The sequence below is a fragment of the Pseudoliparis swirei genome, chromosome 15 (genome assembly GCF_029220125.1).
Source record: "Pseudoliparis swirei isolate HS2019 ecotype Mariana Trench chromosome 15, NWPU_hadal_v1, whole genome shotgun sequence".
NCBI classification, from domain to species: Eukaryota; Metazoa; Chordata; class Actinopteri; order Perciformes; family Liparidae; genus Pseudoliparis; species Pseudoliparis swirei.
The window spans coordinates 21195622-21212758 of record NC_079402.1 but is presented as its reverse complement, the minus strand read 5'-3'; positions in this window follow the sequence as shown (position 1 = coordinate 21212758).

Below are 17137 nucleotides of genomic sequence, written 5' to 3'. Positions count from 1 at the left end.
AAAAAAGGTGAAAGAGCGAGCGTTCAAGAAACTGTACGAGTTTAGCTTCAGATGCCTGCGGCCCGTCCTTTGTTCATGGTCCTCCTGTGTGACCTCATATCCAGGAAGGATGGGCAGGGCTGGCAGCAAGGAGAGGGACTCTGAGTCCGAGAGGCAGAAACACAGAGGATGACTCTCTGAAATAGATGTGACGGGGTGGAAATTACACTGCAGAGATCTTGAAGACTAAAAAACGAAATATCAAATTGCTCAAACTATGACTAAAATAATAAACTAGAGCTCTGACTATGACTCAAACGCTCGGAATCTTATTGCTTTACTTTCAGTGCCACGAATTTAGCTGCTTGCACTTTTCCAAAAAGCACATATTGTCCTGTGTCGCAGACCAAAACCATTAAATAGATTTCTTCCATCGTCTGTGGTTATTAACCCAGATGAATGTTGTGTGTGGTATCATAAACAGCCGTGGTCTGGCATCGGTCCACTATCATTGTTATAGTCACAATTCTCAGTTCTTTCCTGCAAGTTACACGCCGTGCCAGCGGCAATGGGAAATTCTCAGGAGAAAAAGCCAAATAGCTACTCATGGACCCGCAGCAGATCTGGGACCGATCACAGAGCGGGTCGACGCGAAGGCAGCTGGATTAACAGACCGGCAACATGGTCGGAAAAACCTTGGGTTGTTCAGAAAACTAGTGATGTGGGGCTCGCATCTGCATTTACATCAACTTTGAGCCAAATATGAAACCATCTGCACGTACAAACCCATAATATGCGGTCAGAGTGAGTCCATGTCTATGGGTATTCATAGCCTACTGAAGAGGAGCATGGGTGGAGGGTTTTCACTTTTGAAGGACCACCCTCACGACTTTGTAAGCAACCACTTCTTTGGTTTGAGTGAGGCTGAATTTTCCTGTCATCTTTGTCTGCAGGACAGTAATTAAAGCCGTCTATGGCTGCCGCTTCGCAGCATCGGGAGCTGGACTTCTCCACTGAATCAGCAATGCACCATATGTGTGACTTCCTGCTATTATAATGCTATATTATTTAAGTATAAACCGACAAGCTGCAACCCCTCATTTGAAAGTATACTGTAGGATGAAGCTGTTTAAACAGCTGGTGAAACCATTACTCAGGGAAAGTTTCCACTGCTCCACTGAGCAACGTTACCCTGTGACAGTGTCGGGAGAAGGATTCACTCTCTATGAAATAAAAAACTCAAACACACGTTTTATCAGCAAACATGCACTTAAAGAACTAATTATGCAGCAGCATGTCCCCTGTGAGTAGTATATTAATATACACTACCGTTCAAAAGTTTGGGGTCACTTAGAAATGTCTTTATTCTTCAAAGAAAAGCACTGTTTTTTCAATAAAGATAACATTAATCAAAAATACACTCTCTACATTGTTAATGTGGTAAATGACTATTCTAGGTGGAAACGTCTGGTTTCTAATGAAATATCTCCAGAGGTGTATAGAGGCCCATTTCCATCAACTATCACTCCAGTGTTCTAATGGTACATTGTGTTTGCTAATCGCCTTAGAAGACTAATGTCTGATTAGAAAACCCTTGTGCAATTATGTTAGCACAGCTGAAAACAGTTATGCTGGTGATATAAGCTATACAACTGGCCTTCCTTTGAGCTTGACGTTTGAAGAACAAAATTAATACTTCAAATATTAATCATTATTTCTAACCTTGTCAACGTCTTGACTATATTTTCTATTCAATTTTCAATTCATTTGATAAATAAAAGTGAGTTTTCATGGAAGACACGAAATTGTCTGGATGACCCCAAACTTTTGAACGGTAGTGTATAATACACCTTTTTATTGTTGGTATTCATCTATTACGATATGATCAGCAGTTTAATATTGCAGCTGGTCAAAGTGGAGCTATAACGACTACTTCTCTATACGGTTGGATATTTTAATGCATCATATTTTATAGGGCGATCGTGTGTTTAGTTTGCCATAAAAATAACCAATATGTACAGATGTCAAGTAAAGATAGTAAAAAGTACAATATTTATCTGAAATGCATTGAGGAGATGCAATTCAAGCATAAGTACTTACATGGTACTTAGTTACTTTGCATTGCTGCACATTGTTTGCTGTTGAATAAAATTAAATACAACAGAGTCTGAATATGAGCGATTTGACATGCATATATTTTTTACTTAAAGATCGTTGTACCGGATCTGCTTACGGTCTGTCGATATGTATATGTAAAAAGCATTTAACTAACTTCCCTATACTCAGGAGAAGAGCACATCAGAAAATATATTATTAATCATAATGCAATATAAAAGCAGTACTTACAAATGAGTACATTTATAAAGTAGTCTAACATCCATAATTTATTATAATGCAGTTTATATGACTGGTAGCATTGTAACCAATGCATAGGACGTATGGTTAAATGAAAATGTCCGGAAAGGGCTCGAGTGTAAGCACATCACGAAATGTGTTGTTCAGTCGGGGCCTCGTTGGAGCGCTCGGCCCTTCAAAGGAGCGAGCTGCTGGGGTCGAGGCCGTGGCCAATGGGCACATCCACGTGCAATTACATGAAACCCTGCCTTTAATTTCACCCTCGCCATGTTGAGGCACAACACACCGCGAGGGTCTGGGCTACGAATCTGAGGCGGACAGTCCCCGCCTGCCCTGCGGCTTTGTGGCGGCAGTATTTCTAGGCAACCGAGGTCTCTTGCATGCAACTCGACGGAGCGAGGCCTCGGAGACGTCGCTCTGCGGCCGTGGCACGGTTTGGTCTCGGATCGGCCAACAACAGAAGGCCACGCAAACAGAAATAGGTCTTCTAGTTCGGTCCCTTCTTTTTGCTGCTGGGGTATTTAGTGATGGGACTTCTAGCATCCGTACATTATCTGTAACTGGAGACGACCCCAACGGACATTTGGCGATGGCAGAATACAGAATACAGAGTCAATTAAGAGTCAGCAATCATCATTGGCATGGGGTTTTCCTTTCTGTGTTGTTATAATATAGGTGTGAATGTTAATGTCATTAAGACAGTGTTACGGCCTCTCGGTTGTCTAGAGGTGCACAGGCCGCAACATACAAATAATACGGGATGCAGCTAAGGGGGAAACAAAGGAGGCAAACACGAAAGTGAAATACTTAAGCAAATAAGGAATATTTACTCTACTCCTGGTAGAGTTACGGTTTAAAGGGTAGCATAACACAGAAGCAAAAGAAAAAGGCGTCAGGGTCTCCAAGGCCAACAAGACAAAACCCCCATGCTAACGAGAAAACAAAAGATCCCACTGACCTACCTGTTGAGACTCCGCCCACTGTTGAGACTCCGCCCACTCCTCCTCTTCCTCCATCTGCCTGATGGATCGTGGAGGTCTCCATCGTGGAATATGCCGACTACCAACTCTTCATACACTCTGTCATATTCATTGAATGTGTTTTAACTCTAAATCTGTCCTTCTGGTCACATGACATCTATTGTTCATATAGTCACATGACATCTATTGTTCTGTCCATCCTGGAGAGGGATCCTCCTCTGTTGGGTTCTTCTCTTTTTCCCCCTGAAGGGTTGTTTGGGAGTTGTTCCTGATCCGATGTGAGGTCAAAGGTCAGGGATGTCTATGTGTTCAGATTGTAAAGCACTCAAGAGACAAATTTGTAATTTGTGAAATTGGGCTTTACAAATAAACTGAATTGAATTGAATCTTCTTTTTACCATAGCGCGGTCAATTTTTGTCCAATTGGCATGCAACTAATGCCAAAATGTTCATAATTCAATGCCCAATCTTGTGATATGCGAAGGTATGCGCTCTACCGAGTGCCCATTCTAGTTACAAAGTGGTTTTGTTCTTGGTACACTCTGTCGTATGTGCTCCTTTCAGCCCAGTCATTCGGTGTTTAGACTCTTTTTTTAAAGAAACCTTCCCTTGTATTTTGAGTAAGAACTTATAGGGAAGTGGTATGCAGCACTGTCACATCCTGTGTGCTTCCTGTTTTATTTTGAAGTCCTGTCTCTTGTGTCCTCTGTTTCCCTGCACTTCCTGTCCCTGTGATCGTCTGCCCTGTCCCTGATTGTTCATTCCCTTCACCTGCCCTCAGAAACTCCTCCGCCTTGATTGCAAGCCCCGCCCTCATTGTTTCCACCTGTGTCTCGTTGCCCTGTGCATTCAGGGTGACTTCTCCTCGCTCTGGACCAGATCCCTCCTGTACCTCCCGTGTTCCAGCCCGAGTTCCTCGTCCTCGTGCGACTTTTCTAAGTGAAGACTTTGTTTTACTTCACCTACCTCGACTCCTGTGTTTTCCTCTGCTCCTGAGTCTGCCACTGCCCTCAGAAACTGTGCAAACGTGAAAAACGTGTGCAACAAACAAACCTTGTCTTTCTATAAATGTCGGGTACTGTCAGAGCTTTCTGAGGAATTGGTCCGTTCAGTGTCTCTCAGCAGTTCTTCGCATTGTAAATGCAGCTGCTGGTATTTATTTTAACACCGTCTCGACCTAATGTGGAGATAAAAAGGTTTGCCCTGGTGGGTTGTCAGTCGGGCTACTATGCCATACCTGCGTTAGCTCGGGAGCAAACCCGTTTTCTTTTAGTCGAATGCAATTGCATCGGACTTCCAGACAGTTAATGTGAGTCCATTTCTCAGAAGGTTGGGTCCATTAGGTCTGCAGTCCACTCAGCGGGTTGTATTGATGTCCAGTAGTCATTGGTCATTGCCTGACTTATGGCTGAATGGATGGCTATTACATCATCGTTAACCATGGAGGAGTCCGGGCTCCATGGAGCCGAGGGCAACGTTCACACACAACCCATGTCCCGAAACTAATCTTGTCTTTTTCCTTAATACTACATCACTTAAACTAAACACAATGTATAATACACAAATAAACATGTGAGAAGTGTTTTTAAAAAGCTGCAAAGGTAAATTCTATTTTTATATTTCTCTTTAATTCTTTTAAAAAGTGTAACCAACGGACAAACTATCTTTTTAACCTGAAAAAATGAGAAAGTCTGTTAGTAAACACGTATATTTAAACTACATTACAACGGTGGAACTTTAAACAGTTCCCTATTTCGTATAACAAAAGCTTTTAAATCAATAACTTCTCATGCAGCCAAGCTAAATTAATATTTCAAGAGTTCGGCTTTCACATTGCAGGTGAGCAAATACTTGGAAGCCACATCAATCTTGGGAGTTGTTCCTGATGTGAGGTCCTGGGACAGGGATGTTGTATGTTCAGATCGTAAAGCACTCTGAGGCACATTTGTAATTCGTGACCAAACAAACTGAATTGAATAAATATGTTTACTTGACTTAAAAAAACATTTAAATGTTTCCTTCATGACTGCAGTTCATTTTTCATTAATTTATTGAGTGCTGTAACCATAAAGCATATTTAAAATGAGTTATGTCTGAAATTTACCAAAGAAAGCCTCGTTCATCGCCCTCATATTGCTCATCTTCTCGTGCAGACAACATTAGTTACATGTAATAACATTATCTAAAGTAGGTTTCGTTGTTGGATCAATGTCCTGTGTGCATGTCCTCGGGATGCTGAAGTGTTGGAACACCATGGTAGGTGTTGCTGTTCAACATTATGCAAGATTGTTCTGCATCATATTCAGAACAATAAGTATTTTTCCTTTAAGATCATATGGTGTGATTTAGGCTGACTCTTCTCAAGTGAAAAACACATCTTTGCCATCTGCTTGCTTCCTGTTGGTGGAATCAATACGACTGCTCTTGAGCTGATAAGACATTACTAAGATGCGTAGTAAGTGTACAGGAAACCATTAAAGACGCTCTGATTAAATGTAGGTGTACATTAGTCTGGACTACAAACTCCTGCATGATGCCAGAGCAAGCCAGGTGCGTGTATGCCAGCTTGAGTACCAGTTGAGTTCAAACCCAGGAGAACAAGAGAGAAATGGGTCACCAAAAAAATGACATCGCCACCACGAGAAAGGATTTTTTAACTTGTTCAATCAATCAAGGTGAGACTTACACAGGATGATGTCAGATACACAAGCATTACGACCAACATACACCCTGTTATCTGACAATGAGGTCTTTCCTTATTCTTTTGAAAAGCTTATTTTAGCCATGAGGATGGGCCTAGTTCCCTAGTTCCCTAGTTCCCTAGTTCCCTTACAGAGAACAATACTTCACGCAGTATTGTCACGCAATGTTCAAGATCTGTGTGCAAAGACAGAAAACACACATGAAACACAGAATACACAGCAGCAAATAGGCAATGCTCAGTGGCAAAAAACAACACAATATTTTACAAGTGTGTGTGTGTGTGTGTGTGTGTGTGTGTGTGTGTGTGTGTGTGTGTGTGTGTGTGTGTGTGTGTGTGTGCCTTGTGTGGGGTCTGTGTGGGTCTGAGGGGTCCTGGTGAGGTCGGAGTTCATGCTGAAAAAAGAAATCTGAGGCTCTCTCTCTTCTCGGCGTGACTACGCTAGCCTGCCTGACTGCGCCGTGGTGACCACAGGTGAAATCCTGGCAGTGTTGGGGTGCTCTTCATCCCCTGCCAGCTCTGGTTCCAACCTCCTGGTACAAGTCCCAGCAGGGGGGCAGTGTTCAATATAGGTTCAATCTGCACGCACTACTCCAGCAGAGCTTCCTCTGCCTGAGCGAGCAGTCCTGGAACCCCTGCAGCCAAGCCTGTCAGACAGATGCTTCCCGTCAGGAAGAAGGAGAAGAAATCCTCTGAGGACTACTCAGCTGCCTGAGGTGGTAGAGGCGGTAGTCTTGCCTGCCTGCCTTTCTGTCTGTGGTGTGTCTGTTGATTGTGTCTCTCACTTAAGGGACCATGTGGACTCCCAGGTATGGATACCCCCCCTCCACAGTAGTCCGTAACCTCCCAGTGGTGGTGGTGTCCTCTGTCTGTGTGAGTACGCCTCCTGTTGTCCACAATCAGCTTTTTCCACAATCAGCATGAGAGTTGAGGTCCTGCACCTGGCACCAGAGGACAGATCAACCCACAGGTCCAGGTAGGCCTTCCTGTCGGAGATCAGGGCCCCACCCCTGTGTCATCATCAAACTTGATGATGGTGTTGATGGTGTTGAGCTGAACACAGTCATGTGTGAGTACAGGAGCAGTACAGGCTGGGGGTAGGGCCTGGGGGGGTGGGTGTTCAGGGGGGGATTTGAGGGTGTGGGTGCCCACCACCACACCACCTGCCTGTGGGCTGGGAAGTGTGGCCTGGCGGTCAGGACACACAGGGTCCTCCCAGTCCCAGCTTATCAGCCAGTCTGCCAGGACTATGGTGTTGAGGTGTTGAAGAAAAATGAAACAACAATCACATAGCCCCCCCCATAGCCCCCTCTGGCTGAGAGTGTAGAGTGTGGTGTGTGGAGACAGCATCATATCATCTGTCTGTGTGAAGATTTCAGCAAACTACTGTGGTCCATGGAGGAGGGAGAAGGAGGAGTAGATGTAGTCTTTATCAGCCTCTCAAAGCATTTCATGACCACCGAGGTGAGGGCCACCGGTCGGTAGTCATTCATACATGCTGGAGAAGCATTCTTGGGCACTCTTGGGCACAATGTGGCCTCTTCACTTCATTGTTAAAAATACTATGAAAGCATAATCAGTCCTCATGGAGACATTCACTTTATTGAGACGTTTCCTTGAGAATGAATGTGTGCGGAGGGATTTGTCGTGATTCAGTCGCACATTTACTGGACACTTAACCTCACAGGTGAAAATGCTTTGGACCGTAAAACCTCACAGCTGTACTTCCCTTTCCCCAAACTGTATACATATTTCATTAGAGGCCATATGGCTGGAGCCTTCCTGACTCTGGCCGTCTCAGAGCACACTCACACACACACTCACACTCACACACTCTCACACACACTCACGCACACACTTTAAATCATTCAATGATAAAGAGAGATGCAATTTCTGTGGTGAGCTTCTCGTAATTTGTGATGGGAGGGAACGGGCTTGTAGAGCAGCGCTATCTGTAATGTTTTAGTATCACATCAAGGACTTTGCTGTGAAGCCAAAAAGACACAAGAAACAAGAAGTTTAAATGATTACATTACTTCTTAGTAATGTCTTTAACATGTGAAGACATGTGGAAACTGTTTAAAAGTCGCTGTATTTGTTGTTTGTCTCTATACCTGTCAATACTAAACTGAACTAGAATGGGGACTGGGTAGAGCGCATACCTTCGCATATCACAAGATTGAGCATTGAATTGTGAACATGTTGGCATTAGTTGCATGCCAATTGGATAAAAATTGACCGCGCTATGGTAAAAAGAAGATGTTGACCTTTTCATGACCTTGACCTTGACCTTTGACCCGATTGATCCCAAAATCTAATCATATGGTCCCCGGATAATATCCTATCATCCTACCAAATTTCATGCGATTCAGTTGAATACTTTTTGTGTTATGCGAATAACACGCATACAAATAAATAAATAAATATATAAATAAATAAATACACGGCGATCAAAACATAACCTTCCGCATTTTCAATGCGAAGGTAATAATTGTTTGTATCTAAAAGCCCACTTCATGTATCCTCGCATGTAGCAGGTGTTTCCCTCAGGAGGTGGTGGAGACCAAAACAGAGCTAAAAGGAGAGTGAATAAGTGCCCAGTGGCAATTCACTTTTTAACCCTCCTGTGACCTTTGGGGTCAATTTGACCCCATTCAATTTTTAACGTCTCTAGAAAAATGATCGACATAATTTTTTTTGCTTCATATTTCATGACTTTTCCTAATTTATTGGGGAAAACTGGGAAACCATCAAATTCACATGATGATATGTTTTCAATGTCCTGGACACAACTCGTATGCATCGGTGTTCTTTGAGGGTCAATTTGACCCCAGGCTGTTTTTCACTGTGTAAAACATATAATAAATAGAATGGGCACTCGGTAGAGCGCATACCTTCGCATATCACAAGATTGGGCATTGAATTATGAACATTTTGGCATTAGTTGCATGCCAATTGGATAAAAAATTTCCGCGCTACACTCAAAGAAATGACTCATTGGATGAACTCAATTAAATTGTTGGCAGGTTTTCCATCCAATAATTATATGCAACTCCGACTCAAATTAAGCACATCAGTCCAATAATATGTAATTAAGTTAGTCCAACTCAATTGTATCAAATACATCTAAAATAAAATAACGATATTCATTAAATAAAATTAATTTGTGTTTGTCCAACTCAAAATATAAACTAACTAACTAAATATGCAAACTCCACACAGAAGGAACGCCACGACTGGGAATTGAACCCACAGACCTCTGGCTGTGAGGCGACAGTGCTAGCCACTACACCACCATACAGCCCTGAAAGTGTCTTCACCTTGTAAACAACTGATTTTCAGCTGGCGCATGCGCAAAGGGTAGTCCTCAATGAAACACATTTATTTTGAGTTGATATGCACACCATCTAACCTAAATAAATCTAATAAATGAAATAATTCATACATTTTGTGTTCCACCCATTAAATATAAATATCTATTTTTGTAATTGATTTATTTAAATGTATCAAACAATATTTAAATGTGTCACCTCGAAGAAGGGCTTGAATCGTTTTTGTGAGTGTAACCTAAATAAATCTAATAAATGAAAGTATTCATACATTTTGTGTTACACACATTCAAAATAAATATCTTCGTTTTGTAATTGATTTATTTAAATGTATCAAACAATATTTAAATGTGTCACCTCTAAGAAGGGCTTGAATCGTTTTTTTGAGTGTATGGTAAAAAGAAGATGTTGACCTTTTCATGACCTTGACCATGACCTTTGACCCGATCGATCCCAAAATCTAATCAAATGGTCCCCGGATAATAACCAATCATCCCACCAAATTTCATGCGATTCGGTTTAATACATTTTTAGTTATGCGAGTAACACGCATACACATAAATAAATAAATAAATAAATACATGGCGATCAAAACATAACCTTCCGCATTTTCAATGCGAAGGTAAATATCAACTTTTTTACAAACATTGGTTTTGGTTGTGTATTTTTTTATTATTTAAAGGGCTATTTAGGTCGTCAACAAACAAACATAAAGTACCTGACACTTACACTTGGGAAACAATATTAATTCTAATGATTTTCTGGAGGTTTAATGGGTAAACGATGTTAGTAAATCTGAAGGGTTTTAATAAATCCACACCAATAAATTCTTTGAATTCTAATAATACTCTGATAGTTTTCCATCAGCATTTACATATTTGGAGCACTGACATCAGAAAGCTACTTTCTAGTTATGTCATGGATTTCGTTCCTCTTTTAGATGTCGTGACAGACGGACGTTGCTCCTCCAAGCCCTTTGTTCTTAAGGTGTTTCCTCGTCGGCCCTCAGGAGCCCCACAGAGAGCATCAGACTTTGTTATAGCTGCATTGTCACAGCTTCCTCAGAGGATATCCATTAGTGACATGGTGTGTGTCCTAGCATAATGCAAACACACACACACACACACACACACCCACAGCCAGACCAAGCAATAACGTGTGTGTGTACCAACATGGGCCTGAGAGGGTCATCAGGGTGGTGACGACAGGGAGAGGAACCCAGACTGGACTGCAGGTTAATGGGTCAGGAAGTCACACCTCAGGAGGGTTGGGGGGGAAGTCATGTGCACGCCAACGCACACAAACACACACACACACACACACACACACACACACACACACACACACACACATGCACACACACACATTTTACAATTTCTCTTGTGGGTGTAAATTGTCCACATCTAACTGTCTGGCTGTGACTCAAAGTCCGGTTGCTGCGATCTCTTACTGACGAGCACCAGACAGCTCACAGAAAGGTGATATTTTGAAAGATTGGATTGACATTTTATTTGTGGTAATGCACAAGCAAATGACGTGAAGAGAAAATCTGCAATCTTGTCATCATGATGCAAGCTGGAGGACTCAAAATGTCCAAAGATAAATCGTCTGACATGTTTTATGAGGTTGAAGACTCCACATATGTACACATGGGATGGGAGATGTAGTTTGGTGACCGGAAGTTGTAACATGGTCGAGTAGTCCAGTGATTCTGAACCATGGGACATTATAAGTTATCAATCGAAGACACCAGAGATATGACTGTTATCAATGAGAGGCTCCGGTACAATATCACTTCCCACCACTTGGTGGCGGTAATGCGCCAGTCAGTTGTTTTACAAGCTCCAATAAGCAGAAGAAGACAGTCAGCCAGCCTGCAGCGAAAGTTATCCAGAAGTATTTCAAATCAAGAAATTAAGACGAAAGTGGTGCCAACCCTGCTTTAGTTATAATAATTCATATTGGGACGAACAATGTATATTATATTACTTCTTTTAAATCACTTAAAACCCATTTTTATAGAACAGCTTTTAAGTGATCTAGTCTTTTTATGCAGAACGTTGGTTCCCCTAATTTAGTTTCTCTGTTTTTAATTTATTTTTAATTTATTTTTAATTTTTATTTTTAATTTTAATTTTAATATATACTTTTAAATGTAATATTGGTTTCTTGCTATTCCACTTGTTTTGCTTTGACTCTCCGTGGAACACTTTGTAAACATTGTTTTTAAAGGTGCTATATAAATAAAGTTATTATTATTATTATTATTATTATTATTATTATTATTATAATGTCTATAAAATCTTTCTTCTTGGCTCCAACAGTTCTTCAACAGTCGTCAGGTGCTTGTAAGAACAGGAGTGCATGTTTTCATCCCTCGTGTTCGTACTGACAATGTAATGATCCCTTCCTCATGTCCTGTAAATGATGTGACTGGGGACAGAAGACAACGCTCTCATTTTGTGTCAAATATTCAAAAGTCATTTGAGGGGTACGTGAGCCGTGTGGGCATCTTTCTACTTACAGGGTTCGTACGGTCATGGAAAACCTGGAAAAGTCATGGAATTTTAAAATGGTCATTTCCAGACCTGGAAAAGTCATGGAAAAAACTTAAATCATAAAAGTTTAGGAAATGTCATGGAAATGTGTTATGATCACATGTTCATTTACGCCGAGTTTGAAATAATTAATGTTTTTTTAAAGATAGACTCAAAATATTAGCCGGCGTACGCTCTCAATACACATTTTCTAAATTTTTCATGTTTATACCTAGATTTCAGTTTGGTGATGGAAATTTGGTTTAAAGTCCTGGAAATCCATTGGTCAAAATGTGTAAGAACCCTGTCCTTAAAACAAATGAATTTGGCTTTGAGTTTAGGATGCATCCGGAATTTATGGAAGCCCATTCCCACAAGTTATAGAAAAATAAAATGAAAATGTAGCTGTGGAAAAAAAATAAAAAATTCAATATCATGAGATAAAAAGTTCTCATGCAAACGACATGTTATAAATGTTAGATGTTAGATATACAATCTTTTAATCAGTCCAACATTATGTAGCTAAATAAATAATAACATTGCTGTTAATGCAGCCGTTGCATGTGTTTTCCACAGGGGGCTAACGTTACATCAGACTCAACATAGCTCTGTAATCAAGATTAGCTAAGTGTCATCACAGCTGTCATATCCCACTCATGGAACAAAGTGCTACAGGATATTGAAAAGTAATGCAGATGTTTTAACATTGTGCACTTAGTTGTCCTCTGTTGTTTTGTGGTGGAAAATGTGTTCGTCAAATACAATTTAGAGAATGAAAAACAACAGTGAGTCTCAGGCATTAAGGATCCATGCAGCTAAACTGCTGGATGTCACATTTAATAAAAAACATTTAAAAATGTGACACAGGGCTCGAAATGTTCATAATTCAGATCTTATTCATTTTTTATGAGATTTTTAAAATTTGATATACAGGTTCACTGTTTCAAACACATCATTTTTTAATTTTAGATTTTACTCTGACATTAGGTTCACACAGATATGGAAATCGTTGAACACACACTCTACAAGGCAGACTTGAACCTTCTCCAGGTCCACAGGGTGCAAACAGGCTCCGCCTCCATGCATCTGAGTCTGCTGCAGTCTGGAGGGACGTCCATGAGGTGATCGTGAGTTGTGGACTTGACGGACTCTGGTTGTTCCAAGTCAATACAACCTGATTAACTTCTTCCTAGGAGGAAAACCATATCCAGTCATAAAGAGTATATGACAACGATGCCATGACAGAGAGTTCTTGAACTATGCAAACGCCTCTGAATTTCAGCCGTATCCTCCTGGGAATCGAGGGGAAATAGTGTCTTCCAAATTCTTATTTTTTAGATTTCCTACCTATTTAAAGTTAAATAAACATCTTACAATTTAAACATTTTGAAAATTATTTAAATTTTAAATTTTACAGCATGTCCACTGTAGACCTCACAAACAGCCCAGAATATAGTAAAAGGAAAAAAGTTATACAAAAGTAAATAGGTAATAAAAGTAAACAAATAATTAAAAAGTAAACAAGGAATAAAAAAGTAATGAAAAGTAAAAAAGTAATGAAAAAGTAATAAAGTAATAAAAAAGTAATGAAAAAGTAAAAATGTAATACATGTAAAAAAGTAATGAAAAAGTAAAAAAAGTAATAAAAGTAAAAAAGTAGTAAAAAAGTAATAAAAGTAATGAAAAAGTAATGAAAAAGTAAAAATGTAATGAAAAAGTAAAAATGTAATAAAAGTAATTTTAAAAAAGTAAATATAAATAATAATCAAAAAGTAACAAAAAGTGATAAAAAAGTAATCAAAAATCAAAAAGTAATGAAGTCAAAACGTAATGAAAAATTTAAAAACAATGAAGTCAAAAATGTAATGAAAAAGTAAAAATAAATAAAAAATAAAAAAGTAACAAAAACTAAATAAGTAATAAAAAGTACAAACAGTTAAAAAAGTAATGAAAAAGTAATGAAAAGTAAAAAAAGTAATAAAAAAGTAATTTTTAAAATAAAAAGTAGTAAAAAAGTAATAAAAGAAATAAAGTAAAACAAAAGTTACATACTCAACTTCAGATTGTTGCATTTAGGTGAAAATCATTTGATGAGTTGACTGCTTTTTCTGTTTTTACATCTGCACTAGCGTTGTGTTAATCTGTCTGGTGTTGTTTTTATTATATATATTTAAAGATGAGGTGTTTACACAAGACACATACTAATATAGCGTGGCGTCATAATGAGGTCATCAGGTTGTTCCTAAGGCCCAGGTAGAAGATGCACGGCTGCCACTGCCTTCATAAACCCTGAGTGAAGGAATAAGAGAAGCCAACAGGAAGCAGCTGCAGACCGTCTCTGCCCCACATGAGAGGATGTGGTTCGTTCTGAATGTGAGTCTTAAAAAAAACGTTCACCACAGGCCCTTTATTTTAAGTCCTCAGCTGATTTTATAGACTTGCAGCAGAATTTTTAAACACATGTTTTCGTGAATCGTTTTAATGCTCCTCATGAAATATGAATGACCTTGGAAATCTGAAGTCAATTTCATCCTTGTCAAACTTAAGTCTATAGCGCCACCTAGAGGGAAGAAGTCATATCACGATAAAAAGTCAGTGATATTTAATTACTTTAATGAGTTACTGAGTGGGAACTCTTTTAAAATAGTAAAAATGTCAACAGCAGTGTTTTCTAATGTGCTTTTTTGTCACTTCAACATCAGCGTTAGACATTTTGTCAGATGAACATGATTTGGGATATTCTTTTAATATTAGGAAATATAAACAAGACCAGTCACAGTACCACTTATTCTCCACTAGAGGTCAGGCCAAAGAAACAGACCAGTATAAAGCACTGCCAATGAAATTAGCACAAACAAGAGTGTTGTAACACAATGTTAGGAAAACACTCTCAACTTGCTTTATGGTCACTTGCTGAGAGTGAATTGGATAATTGGCAATATTTGTATTATCCTTATGTGTCCAGGTGTCCGTATCTCATCCTCGAACATGTTATGTGCACTCTCCACAGTTTATCATTATATTCAGGACAAATGTGTGTTTCATATCTACTGTTTTTGGCCTCAGCAGGGATGTCAGCCAGTGTGCGACCTCACATCACAGTGAATACATCATAATATTCACCTCTCAGCCTCCAGCTGTGGAGCTCGCTCCTTGTGTGGGAGTGAACTACAACACAGTGGCAGGTAGTGGACACACTTCACTTCACTTTTTAACATCCACGTTGTTGTGTAACTTCTTCGTCTCCTACAGTCTTAACTCTTAAGATGATATATATATATATATATATATGTACATATATGTGTATATATATACATCTATATATATATAGATGTACTTATATATATATATAATATATATATATACACTACTGTTCAAAAGTTTGGGATCACCCAGACAATTGCGTGTCTTCCATGAAAAATCACACTTTTATTTATCAAATGAATATAAAATATAGTCAAGACATTGACAAGGTTAGAAATAATGATTAATATTTGAAGTATTAATTTTGTTCTTCAAACTTCAAGCTCAAAGGAAGGCCAGTTGTATAGCTTATATCACCAGCATAACTGTTTTCAGCTGTGCTAACATAATTGCACAAGGGTTTTCTAATCAGATATTAGTCTTCTAAGGCAATGATCAAACACAATGTACCATTAGAACACTGGAGTGATAGTTGATGGAAATGGGCCTCTATACACCTCTGGAGATATTTCATTAGAAACCAGACGTTTCCACCTAGAATAGTCATTTACCACATTAACAATGTATAGAGGGTATTTCTGATTAATTTAATGTTATCTTTATTGAAAAAACAGTGCTTTTCTTTGAAAAATAAAGTCATTTCTAAGTGATCCCAAACTTTTGAACGGTAGTGTATGTACATATATATATATTATATATATATATGTACATATATGTGTGTATATACAGGACTGTCTCAGAAAATTAGAATATTGTGACTCAGACCAAAGTAAAAAAAAGATTTATAACAGCTGAGTGTTTGTCAAGGCTCAGGAAACCCTGCATGTTTGTTCGAGTTAAAATTACACATCAAGTGATTTGTTTACCCCCATTAGTATTTTTTTTTTTGATATTCTAATATTAAGATAGGATATTTTTGTTTTTTTTTAAGCTGGCCATAATCACAATATTAAAAAGATAAAAAGGCTTGCAAATATTTCATTGATTTGTAATGAATCCAGAAATGCATGACATTTTTGTTTTAATTGCATTGCAGAAAATAAAGAACTTCATCACAATATTCTAATTTTCTGAGACAGTCCTGTATATAGATGTACATATATGTGTGTATATATACATATCCAAGACTCTCAGATTGATGCGAGTCATGGTAAATTATGTTCCATGAAAATAAAGTAAATAGTGTTCCTTACCTTTTTCATTTTGCAGATGTAGCATCGTTTATGGGAAACGTTTCAGACAAGAATCGACACGTCAAACAAATCAATGGGTTACGTTTGACCCAATTTGGTTTAATGTGGCGCCGACTCAATGCTGGGTTAACATGACCCCATACCCATGGGGAGGAAACCAGTTAGAACCAGTTAGAACCAGCACAATGTCTGTTGGTGTTATTGTCATATTACTGTTATTTACCCAAACTGAAGTATGGAATAGTTGCAAACTGGTGATTTGTAATCTTATTATCTAATATATTTTATCCCCTTGTTAAGTATGGAGGACTTGAAATGACTAAAGTATAAATAAATAAATAAATGCATGAATAAATATAGGAATAAATAAATAAATGCTTAAATAAATGTTTAAATAAATAAATAAATACAGGAATAAATAAATAAATGCTTAAATAAATGTATAAATTAATACAAGAATAAATGTATAAATAAATAAATGAATACATGTATAAATAAATACAGGAATGAATAAATATAAGTTATAACTCAACAGGACATCATTAAATAAATGTATTTCTACATTTCTGTATTTCTTCATTTATTTATGTCTCTATTTATGTGTCCACACATATTTCTTCATTTATTTATGTCTCTATTTGTGTGTCCACACGTATTTCTTCATTTACTTATGCGTGACATTTACGTGTCATTATATTCAAATGAGCTGGGGAGATTTATTTTTACTTGAGTCATTTTAAGTCCTCCATAGTTAAGATCCTCACTAGCAATAGATTATCTTGCTCTTGGGCCTAACATCGCAACTTAATACCTTAAAACCAAGACTTCACCTTGAGCAATGCCTTAGAGAAGTAAAAGC